A 13612-nucleotide genomic window follows, 5' to 3' on the forward strand; every position below is an offset into this window, starting at 1 on the left:
AAAGAATCAATGAATCAAAGAGTTGGTTCTTTGAAAGAATAAATACAATTGATAAACCCCTAGTCAATCTTATTTTAAAAAGGACAGAAAACCTCAAATTCATGCAGCAAGGAATGAAAAGGTGAAATCACTATAGACCCTGTGGAAATACAGAACATCATGAATACCTATTTTGAAAACCACTGCTATCATAGATTTGATAACACAGAAGAAATAGACACAATCCTAGAAACATGAATTACTAAAGCTGAATCAAGAAGATGTAAAACTGATGAAGAATGCAATTTCAATTAATGAAATTAAAAATGTAATTAAATCCTTGCCAACAACAACAACAAAAAAAGCTCAGGTCCAGACAGATTCACTGAAGAATTCATTCAACAAGAAATTCAAAAAGATTTAATGCTGGCACTACTCAAACTCTTCAATGAAATTGAAAGGGAATCAATTCCCCTTAACTTATTCCTGGAAGCCAGTATTACTCTAAAACCTAAACCCAAGAATGACCCAACCAAAATAGAGAACTAGAGGGCAATCTTACTCAGGAACATAGATGCAAAAATTCTCAATAAAATATTGGCAACAGAATGCAACAAATCATCAAGAAGATTATATACTATGACCAAGAGGGATCCATCCCAGGAATGCAAAGATGGTTCAGCATACATAAATCAGCATACATAAATCAAGTGGGATTCATCCCAGGAATGCAGGGATGGTTCAACATACATAAATCAATAAATATAATCCAACGTATCAATAAAGCAAAAAATAAGAACCAGATGATCATTTCTATATATGCAGAAAAAGCTTTTGATAAGGTCCAACATTGATTCATGATAAGAGCCTTATGGAAAATTAGAAAACAGGGTGTTTATGATAAAGGCCATCTATGACAAACCAACAGCCAGCATCATATTTAATAGCCAAAAACTGAAAGCCTTTACCCTAAAATGAGCAACAAGTAAAGATGTCCATTATCACCTCTCCTATTCAATATAGTGCTGGAAATACTATCCAGAGCAATTAGACAAGAGACAGAATTAAAAGGAATAAGAATAGTAAAAGAAGTTAAATTATCATTATTTGCAGATGACATGATACTCTACATAAAAGACTCCCAAAACTCCATTGAAAGACTCATAGGTATAATAAATAAATTCAGTAATGTAGCTGGATACAAAGTCAACACTCAAAAATCAATAGCATTCTTATATACTAACAACAAAATCACTGAGAGAGAATTAAGAGAAGCCATACCCTTCACAATAGCATCCAAAAAAAATGAAATACTTAGCAAATACTAACAAAAGAAGTGAAAGATCTATTTAAGGAAAATTTTATAATAGCCTGAAAAAGAAATCGAAGAGGACCTCAGAAAATGGATATATATCCCTTGTTCATGGATAGGAAGAACAAGCATTGCAAAAATGGGCATTCTCCCAAAACTGTTATACAGATTTAATGCAATTCCAATCAAAATACTACTAGCATACCTCACAGATCTAGAGAAATTACTCCTAAAATTCATCTGGAACCAGAAGAGACCCAGAATAGCACAGGCAATTCTATGCAACAAAAGCAAGGCAGGAGGCATCAAAATCCCTGACTTGAAGTTATACTACAAAGCAACTGTAATAAAATCAACGTGGTACTGGAATAAAAGCAGAACCAAAGATCAATGAAATAGATTAGAAGATACAACTACAACTAAAAACACACTCAGCCTCCTTATCTTTGATAATGGGGCCTAACATGTTCACTGGAAGAAAGATAGTCTCTTTAATAAATGGTGTTGGAAAAATTGGCTCTCCTTATGATGAAAACTAAAACTAGAGCCATGCCTATCACCATGTACTAAAGTCTAAATGTATAAAAGATGTAAATATTAAAACAGAAACACTCAATCTGTTGGAAGACAAAGAAGGTAGAAATTTTGAAGACATAGGGGTAGGTAGAGAATTCATGAACAAGAATCAAACTGCACGTGACATACTCTACAGAACCAATAACTAGGATCATATCTTATTAAAGAGTTTTTGCATGTTGAAAGAAATCTCCAACACAGTGAAAAGAAAACCCACAAATCTTAATGACTTGTCCTTCTGATAAAGGACTTCTGTCTAGAACATATAATGAATTAAAAATATCAGACCCCTGAAATTCAAAAAACCCATTCTAAAAATGGATATCTGAGATAAACACACAGTTCTCATATGAAGAAATACAAATGGAAAATAAATACATGAAAAATGTTCAGCATCCTTGGTCATTGTAGGAATGCAAACTAAAATAACACTGAGCTTCCATCTCACTCCAGAGAGAATGGCCAGAATAAAGAAAAATACCAACAACAAATCCTGGAGAGGCTGTGGGGAAAAAAGAATCTTTTGCACCGTTGGTGGGAGTACAAACTGATGCAACCCCTGTGGAGGTCAGTCTGGAGATTCCTCAAAAAGATGGGTTTTGAAGTCCCATTTGATCCTGCTATCCCACTTCTGGGCATACTCCCAGAAGAACTGAAAGTATCATACCACAGTGATATATGTGCACCCATGTTTATAGCAGCACAATTTGTAGTAGCCAGATCTTGAAATCAACCTAAGTGTCCATCAACTGAGGAATGGATAAAAACAATGTGATATTTTTATACAATGGAGTACTACTCAGCTATAAATGGTCACATTGAGATATTTATAAGTATATTGATGCAACTTAAGAATATATTCATAAGTGAAATAAATCAAACTCACATGTATAAATACCATATAGTCTCCCTAGTGTAAGAAAAGGTAAGAGTACATAAGATACAAAAAACTGAGTAAATACAGTGAAAGGATAAGAATCTGCTTAAAGGGAAAAATGTCTCAAGGAAAATGAGGAAAAAGGAAAAGAAAAATATATAAAAATTATATAAACACACTTAGGATAGCAAAGATGATTGTGCTACACAGTCTAGAAATTCCTGGAACAAAACAGTTAACAATCATAGAATTGGAACCATTTTGAATATTATTGTATGGTGATCTGAGGAACTTTTGAAGATCATTATGTAAAATAACAACCCTAGTTATGCTCATACCACCTTGTTTTGAAGGCCTATATTGTCAGTGTTCTGGGCTCTTTGCTATTGTTGTTTATTTGTGGTTTTTGTTTATTGTTTTTCTAGGAATTTGTTTTGTGCTATTTTTCTCTCTCATACAGAAAGGATAGTTGTACATGTAGAGACTCATATATGCATAGAACTTCTCCTAAACAGTTTATAAGAATTGATTATATAATGCCAATGAAATGAACACCTACTTTGAAGGAAAAGAGACACTAAATTATCTAGTGCTGATTCCATAGTGTCATTCTGTGATATCCAGCAATACTATTATTAATTCAGAGTGATTTCAGTCTGTTTTAATTTCAACATACATGAAGGTATGGACAGCTGTTTTGAAGAGAATGAGAGATATTATGGCAGCCATTCTTAACATCCCTATTGTCTGGTTTTGAAGGCCTCAAATGCCTTCATCATCGTGTCCTGATCAGTTTTATGCTATTTTGTTTTGTATGAATTCACTGTGGGTGAAGATATGGACAACTATTTAGAAGAAAACAAGACATAATATGATAGACTGTGAAAATCTCTTATTGTCTTGCTTTGAGATCTATGTCTCTTACATTGTTTCCTCCAGATTTGCTTTTTTAAAATAATTTTTTTAAAAAGATGTAAAACACTTTTTTTTGGTACTGGAAACAGAACTCATGACCTCTCTCACTTGCCAGGAAGGCGCTGTGCCACTGAGCTGTATCCCCAGTCCAAGAACTTGTTTTCTAAGTGTTTAGAGTTTTCTTATAATTCAATACTACAAAGACAGTTCAAACCTTGGCAAATTATCAGCTATATTATTGTCTACAAAAGAGATGCTAATGCCCGGTGTGGACATGAAAAGATACTCAATATCGTTAGCCACAGGGAAAATAAAACCTAGCCACAATACCACAGCACATTACATCCTTTGACATGATCATCACATGATAGACAGTAACAAGTATTGGTAAATGTGTGAGGAAACTAGAACCCTGAAATATTACTTGTGGGAATGCACAATAGCATATCTTCTATAGAAAACAATTTTTCAGTTCCTCAAAAGCTTAAATGCAAAGTTTATTTATGATCCATAGGGTCTTCTCCTAGATATTCATAGAAGTTTGGATGGAATGACAGATACAAAAAAGTGGAACAATACAAAAGTCAGAAATGGATTTTCAGGAGAATAGTCACATGATGTTTCACAAAAGTGTAAAAGTAATTTAATGGACAAAAGGATAATCTTTATGGTACTAAGGTAATGCTCAGAAAACTAACTCGAAATGAATTGTAGACATAAAAATGAAAGGAGAGACAGGGATATAGCTCAGCAGTACAGCACCTGCCTGACAAGCACAATGTCATGAGTTTGCATCCTGGTACAAAAATTAGGGAAATTAAAAAAAAAAAAAAAAACAAACAAACAAACAAAAAACGACATGGTAAACTTGGGGATATTATAGGACTTGAGGAAAAGCTTTCAAAGACAATGTAGCAGAATCTAAAGAAGGCAAAACTTGTAAATTTGACTTATCAAAAGTGAAAACTTTTCTTATAAAAGACTGTCAAGACGATAAAAACACAAACTGTAGAATGGGACAAAATATTTGAAAAACTATATATCTGATAAAAATACACTGTAATTTATAGCACTGATCTCAAAGCTCAATTGTACAAAATCCCCAAAGTCCCATTAGTAAATGGAGATATTTGTGAAAAGAAATTTCACTGAAAGGGATATGCAGATGGGAAATAAGAACATGAAATGGATGTACATCACAAAGAAGTAGAGAAATACAAATTTTTAAAAAAACAAGTATTACACTATTATCAGAATGGCTAAAGATAGAAAAATTAGTCATAAGAACAAATTCTGGGAAGGCATTAAAAATATTGATCACTCGTACGTTGCTGGCACAAATATAAAAGCTGGCACTATGGAAAAAGAAAATGATAATTTCTTAAGAAGTGGAATTGTACCTCAAATATAATCCAATAATTGCATATATAGAATTTATAACAAAGAAATGACCATTTCTGTCCACCTAAAAACCTCTGGAGAGTTTTCCATAACATTTTTATTTGCAAGTCCAAACTGTAAAAGGTAAACACCCCACAGTTTGTCTACCAAGTAAATATGAGGTGTGATTGAAAAACACTTAACCTTCAAGTTTAAAATATTAAAATACAGGACCCACTAGCATTAATCCTCCTCCCCAAATGCTCTTTCCTCACACTGAACACATTTGTCCCACCGTTCCTGTCATTTTCTGAAGCAGTTCTAGAAGCCTTTTTGTGGCTGCCTGCATGTTCTGAATCAGTTCAAATGATGCTCAGTTGTGGTCATTTTGATTTTGGGGAAGAGTTGGAAGTCACATAGCTTCAGATCCATCAGATGAGGACACATCATAATGCACAAGCCTGCCTTTCCAGTGGTTGGCACTTGACAGTGTCATTCACCATATTTTTTATCATACCGCCCAGAATCACAGAACAGAACTTCCAGAACTGCTGCAGAAGGTAGCAAGAGTGAAGCGATAAGTGTGTCCCACTCCAGGGGGATTATTTTGAGGAGATTAATGACAATGTTTTTCACTGTAATACTTTTTATTAAAATATAAGTATTATGTTTGTGTGTGATGCTGTAAAACATATTTGTCATAGAATTACTATTTTGATTTCATTCTAAAATTGTAAAACAAAAAAATGGATCACTTATGTTAAACCAAAGCAAATCTTAGCAATGCAAAAAAAAAAAATGAAAACTCAGGTTCATTAATTTGCTGTCAGAAAAGATCCTCTCCTACAGCAATTTTTGGTCAGGTCCCTCTGAGTCTTTTTCTCAAATGTTTTTACTTTGAGAATTCAATGCTTGTATCATTTAGTTTTAGAAAAATGTTGTTAGGTTAGTAGAGCAACAACCTCCCAAATTTATATCTGATCAAATTCCATACCCCCTATCATTGGTATTGATTAAGCTGATTCCCTTCAAGGAGAATCCTGTTAGGTAGGGTTAGTGCAAACTTGTTTACCCCTGATGATTTTCCTGCATAATTTTCCCACTCACAGGTCTCCATCCCATTCCTTGTCTATAAATTCCAACTTGCCCCTACTCTATTCAGAACTGAGTACAGTTGTATAAAAAGTCTCTTTTCACTTAATGTCATCATTCCTGAATAAAATGTTTTGATATAACAGTCAGGATGTGGTTTACTGCTATGCAACTGACATTTAAACATTAAATGTCTCAGTCAGGTGTTGTGGACCAATCCTGTGATACCAGCACTCTGGGAGGCTGAAGCAGGAGGATCACAAGTTTGAGCCCCATCTGAGTACCATACAGAGGCCCTGTCCAAAACTTTTAAATAAATAAATAAATAAAAATGGGCTGAGTAAAGCCCCCAGATTCAATTCTCAGGGCTGAAAAACAAAGAAGTAAACAAAAATCTTAAACCTCTCCAAGCCTCATGTGTCTTGACATCTTAAAAAGTATATCATTAGAGTCAGAAACACCAATAAAAACATTATTCAAACCACACTTAATATGTAATCACTGCTGATATAAATTCAGTAAACAGGTAAGTGTTTTCATGCTCATGCTGGTATAAAAAAACACACCCGCAATATAGTTGTTATTAATACTTCCATCTCTAAGTTTGTCAGGGGTGACCAACGAATATATGTGAAAATGCTTTGATTATCCAAAGCACAGCCTTGAGCCATAAGCACATATAACAAAACCCATGGCCAAGAACATTTTGGCTTTCCATTATAAACTGGTTCTTACCAGCTGAAATGTATGATAAATTATCCAACGTATTAGGTACTATTAAGCTACTTACTAGCTGACTTCAAAGAATAAATTGCTATTTTTCCCCCACAAAAGAGCTTCTCAGTGCTGTGTCCGCAGAGCTCTTAATCAAGTGGGATTCTAATCTTTCACACAGCAGTCAAGTGTTCATATCCCAAAGCAGTTGCAGTTAGACTTCTACCCAAAATATTCTACCCAGAATATTTAAGAAAATCTATTATATTTTCAAGAAATGTGTGTATATAGAAAAATATAGGCAATCAGTAATCAATATTTAACACCAGTTTATACTTCAGCACTTATCTGAATTGGAAGAGTGGGAAAAAAAAACCAAAACCACAAGGTATAAACAGAACTGTGTTGAGATATTTCATCATGGAATTTCAAATCTCTAGAAATCCACGAGGAAAAGATCCTACAGTCTTAGGAAATATTTATTTTCCAAAATGATAACAACTATGGAAAGAGAAAGGTAAGGTATACGGGATACAGATCAAGCACAGGATAAATCTGCATACAGAACTGCTATATCTTTGAAGGGAAATCTCAAAATGACCACTGCGGAGCAAGTGTAGAATGAGCCATTTCTCGAAGCACCATGTTTTCTATCCTTGTTGCTCAAAGTGTGGGTCACCTTTGTATGTTATTATAAACATAGAATACAGCTCCATGACAGACACAACTGGAGAAAGAATAACCTGGTAAATAGGACTCCCAGGTAATTTACTATGTTCACTAAATTTTGAGAAATATTGCTGTAAAGGTTCTAAAACGAGCCATTTAATGATCATAATAATTCTCAAAGTTTTATAATTTTAGAAGGGAAAAATAATTATATATGCATCCATATATATATATATATATATATATATATATATATGCCATTTAAGAATTCAACAGTTGCTTAAAACAAAGGAAAACCTGAGGTCTACTGGTGAATTTATTAAGAGTAAAGAAACAACATTACAGAATATGACACTACATTTCTACAAAAATAAACAAAAAAGCAATATACTTGAAGATGTTTATGCTTGTTTGAACATGAACAATATTTTTCAATAATATGCATGAGAGGAAGTTAACAGCTACTAAAAATGAGATGTGAAGTGGAGCATTTGAAATCCACTTCCAGATAATATCAAATTATTATTAAATTTCTCATTACATGATTATGCTTCATTCCACTAGGTAGGCTGGGAAATTAAATTCAGTTTATTTAAAAATCAATAGAAAAACATAATTCCAAATAGCAATTTACTAAAAGATGTTCAAAGGTCACAGACTATATAAAAGTACATGTTAAAATGGTAACGGGACAGTCAGTATTACTAGCATCAACAACAATAATAACCAACAACTAATAAGTGTGTAGCTAATAGGTAGTGTGTTTTATAAAAGGATTATCTCATGGCCTTCAAAGCAAACCTATGACACAGAAATTAATAATTTCTCATCACAGATTTGTCACAAAGACCAAATAAATCAATGTGTTAAACATTGACAATGAAGTAACAGGAAAAAAAAATCAATGAGAGCACAAGTTATTTAATGAAACCTGATTTATGACACAGTTCTAAGAATTGCAATTCTTCCTACTATGTAGCATAAAATTATGGCATTCAGTGTCTTGGTTTCAGATGGAAACATGGTGACCTTGGACAATACATACAAAAACTTAGGTGAGGTGTAGGATTTCTGTATGTAGTTGGACATCTCAGATTTGAGAGATTTATGAGAGGCAAAGTCGAGAGGGGGCAGCATATCTTTACAAGGAAAGAGTGAGTTCCATCATACTTGGTACTTCATCATAAAGCACTTAGAATGCCAGAATTTTAAGTAGGTTTATTAAATTTATAATATATAATACAGATAACCCATCCAGCTAGAAATACAGCAAGAAGCATGTGGAAAAAAGAGAATTAAAGCAAGTAGTTGCAAAGCATATAAAAATTAGTAACCTTCCAAAGTATGAGTAAAATAGTTGATAAATGGATTGAAAAACAAACATTTCAGAGTATAGATGTAGGAATAAATGTGAACAGCCTTGTATTTGCTTAAAGAAACAAAAAAACTCATGCCTGTTGAGAAATAAAAATGCAAAAATAATTGCATCTAAACCATGTTGAGTCAGAGAAGGTACTCTAAAGTTATAGATGTTTTAGTAGTTGTCAGTTAATGAAAATATCAAAGTAATATTCAGATAATTTGAGAAAGTGCTGTTAATGTCAATATTTAATCATAAATGGGTGAAGCTATTTCAAAAATCCTCCTGTAGCAATGACGAAGAGTAGATTTTGACAGATAGAGGTAAAGTATATCATAAAAAGCTATAATAATACTAAGTGTAGCATTCACTTAAGAGCAGAGAACGTAAGACATACAGAATTGAAAGATGATATAGCAGAAATTAAACCTCAAATTCACTGAAATCCCCCACCTAACCCAATGCAATCCAAATAGGCAAAGGGGTACAATTTTAAAACATTAAAAAAAAAAAAACAGTGAAACTCTTTGGTCCATGGTGGGAGTTTAAGAGTATCTCAATTTTTGTTTTTTTACTGGTACCCGAGATTTAACTCACGACCAAGCGCTTGCAAGGCAGGCACTTATGCCGCTGAGTTAAATCCCCAGCCCCGAGTACTTCATTTTTTGGTTACACCACAAATAAAAATAGCATCTTATGTGAGACTAATTGACACAATGTTGCTGAATGATACACACAAAAATGGTATATCTGACTTAATTTTGGGAGTGGAATTGTTATTGGGACATAAAATTTTAAATTTTACATTGTCTCATATATTAGGCTGATAAATTGTAACAGATTATATAATAATAAAATTTTAAATACCATTTGCTTTGGTATATTAAACAATTCAGTTTCTCAAAGTGCCATATTTTCCTATGTGGCAAAGAAAAATTTGAAATTACTTTAAATAATAACCAATATTTGCTCAATAATAATTCACTGTCAAGTTTTGTGCTTTGATCCTACTTTCAATTAGCCCATTTGAAACTCAGAAAACCATCATCATTGAAGCGTAATGTCATGCCATAAATATGTTTGGAAGAATGAATGAAAAAAATGAATATACTTCTGTATATTAGAGAAAAACAATAAAGAAATTACCATTATATTCCATATCCCATCAGAATATACCTACTTATATCATACTCATTTTCAGTAAACATAATTCCCTAACCACTAGGAAATAAATACTGTTACATACATCTTTTTTTTCTTGCCGGTGTGAGATTAACCCTAAATGTTATATCGTTTTCCTATAAAACAAAAGTTAACCAGATGCATGTGCTTCTGGTACATCCACATAGGACTAGGGCCAATTGTTACCTGTAACATGTAGCAACAGACACAAAACAGAAATAAAAATCCTTGTTCTGAAAAACAAGCTAGTAAAATGGGGAAAGGAATACATCATCCCCAAATCAAAGAGGATTCTGCTTTCTTGTTACTGTAATCTAATAGCTTTTTCTGATGTGATAATTTGGCATATGGCATCACTGAAAACAATAATTCATAAACTAGATATGAATGACAATTGATAAAAAGCAATGAAATCAGTGGACATGTATATGTATCATCAGCTTCTCCAGACACCAAGAAGCATGTACTCATTCCTTTAAAATAAAAATAATTTTCATGACACAAAAATGTATTCTTGCTGGGCACAGTGGCACATACCTATAATCACAGCTGGAGGCCAAAGCAGGAGGACTGCCCTGAGTTTGAGCCTAGCCAATGTTGCATAAGGGAGTTTAAGGCCAGATGGCACTACTACATAGTGAGACGCTGTCTCAAAATAAAAATAAAACAAAACAATCAAAATAACCTCATGTATTCTTGGAGATCAATGAAGAAAAACAAGTATATTTCTCACATTATTGAAAATTTCAAAAAGTATGACGATTCATAACTGAAATTTTAATGTTAAAGTTCAAAAAACTAGTTTTGGGTCTTATGAACCAAGAAATTATAACACTGACTGAATCATAGATGGGAATCCAATAAAATCTCTACTTCTTAAAATCAAATTCTTCCCATCAGATGACAAATTACTACTTTTTTTAAAAAGAGAGTAAAACAAAACAGAACAGAACAATGCAGGCAACACAGGACTTCAAGACAACAGGAAATTGGGGCTGGGGATTTAGCTCAGCAGCATAAGCGCCTGCCTTGCAAGCAGGCAGTTGTGAGTTCAATCCCTGGTACCGATAAAAATGAAAAAGACAAAAAAAAAAAAAAAGACATCAACAGTAGGCACCATAGTGTCTTGTTTTCTTCGAAGAAGTTGTCCATACCTTCACACATAATAAATTCAAACAGAAAAAATAGTATAAAACCACTCAAATCAAAAGAATGAAAGAATTATGATACTTCAAAACCAGAGAATTGGAAATCAACAATGGCTACCATAATGTCTGTTTTCCTTAAAATAGCTGTCCATACCTTCACACATACTAAAATCAAATACTAGAAAACAGACTAAAACCCATATGACAAATTATTATGCATGCAATGTGAGTTAAAGAGTTAGGTTATAATATACAAAAACATAAAAAGTCATTTATGAGGAAGAATTTGAGCCATTTCAGTAAATGAAATATTAAAGATTAAGCACTGGATGACATTTGTGGACACATACAAAAAACCCTAAAATTATTTAGTGATATGTGAGTAGTTTATTTAAAAGTAACAATGTTTAACATTACATTATAAGGAAATTAAAAGGGAATATTGTTTAATATAAGAATATTTCCACATTGTGCAGATCTTAAGAATATGCAAATTCAGTAATCAATTTATCATTTCATAAAAATGCACATAAATTTTCAATATTGAAAAAAGTCAGGCTTTTCAAATTTAAAGACCCAATCCAAAAATGGGCATCTGAGATTGATATGAAATTCTCAAGTGAAGAAATACAAATGGCATACAAATATATAAAAAAGTTCATTATCATTTGTCATTCAAGAGATGCAAATTAAAACAGCACTGAAATATCATCTCATTCCAGAAAGAATGGCTAACATCAAGAAATTAACCAGTAACAAATACTGGCAGGGTTATAGTGAAAAAGGAACACTTCTCTGTTGTTGGTAGGAGTGTAGACTGGTGCAACCACTGTGGAAATCAGTATGATGATGTCTCAAAAAACTAGGACTACAGGTACCATTTGACTCAGTTATTCCCCTTCTAGGCATTTTCTCAGAATTTGAAACATTGTAACACAGCAATATATGTTCAACCATGGTTAGAGCAGCAAAATTTATAATAGCTAAATTTTGCAAACAACCCAAATGTCCATCAACTGAGGAATGGATAAAAAAAATATGGTATTTTTATACAATGGAGTACCACACAGCCCTCAGGAATTATAAGCTTGAGGCTTTTATAAATGGTTGCAACTAGAAATCATACTCATAAATAAAATAAATCAGTCTTGCATATGTAAACAGAATGTTGTCTTGCTCATATGAAAAACTGAAACAGTAAATAAAATTTAAAAGTTACAATAAACAGAGTAAAAGGGAAATAAACTGCTCAAAGAGAAATTATATCATTTGATTAATCATGCATGCCAGTATCTGGTAACCTGAACAAACATTTTGAGACTGATGATATACACTGTAACAACCAGTGTTAAATTCCTATCATCTTGTTTTGAAATCCTATATCACCATTGTTTTTTGCTATTATTGTTATCGTTTTGGTTTTGTTGATGATTTTTGTTTGCTTTTTGATTTTTCTGTTTTTTCTCTTAAAATAAAAAAGAAACAGCAAAAACTTTTAAGTAATGTGCTTACCTCCATAAGATATGTATAAATATTTTTGATTTATATTATTTAACCCTAACACATTTTATACGAAATTATGGTTATAGCACAAGTTTGCTATAAAGTTTCAATGAAGAAACACTGGCAACATATTTCTGCAATCAATAAAAGATACGTATATATGTATATAACATTTATTTTTGATAAATATATTAAAATTCCTATTTAAAAACTAAAAATATGAAAGTATTATTCTTCAAAAAATATAAAAGCACTCAACATGTGATGCAAGCAACAGTGTCTTCATGGCTTATATTATATAACAGATTTTTTTGTTAGATTTGCCACTGACATTCTGCAATAAAAATCACAGATGTCACACACTAATTTAAAAAATCAGTGGTATTTTAACTCCAAAACAGCAACTTGTGACATTATACCAGAAAGCTATGACAAAACATGAGAAAGTATTTGTCATAACCAGATTGTAAATGCCATCATTAAAACTCAACAGTCATTAAAACAAAGGGATGTGGGCTAAAAACTCATAGAATATTTATTAAACAGAAATAGAATTACACAGGATATTTGACAAATTGTATGCAGTGTAAAAACGTACTCATTTTATACCATGTAGTTTTCAGAGCAAAGCAGAAAAGGAGACACAGACAGAGAATAAACACATTATTAGAAGAATACCACACAGAAATATACATAGAACACATTTTTAAAATTTTCCTTGGTTTAGTATTTTTCAAAAAATAAAAAAAAATGCAGAATATTAATCAACTAGGAAGTACACATTTAAAAACAGTATAAACTGATATTCACATATATGCAAAAGTTTAAGTGTTCAAAAGTTAGGGAGAGATATATTATAGGTATTGTAAAATTTACAAGGAATATGGTTCTTAAGAATCAAACTA

The sequence above is a fragment of the Cavia porcellus genome, unplaced genomic scaffold, assembly GCF_034190915.1.
Source record: "Cavia porcellus strain 051 isolate PalLab524CR breed Dunkin Hartley unplaced genomic scaffold, mCavPor4.1 scaffold_3, whole genome shotgun sequence".
NCBI classification, from domain to species: Eukaryota; Metazoa; Chordata; class Mammalia; order Rodentia; family Caviidae; genus Cavia; species Cavia porcellus.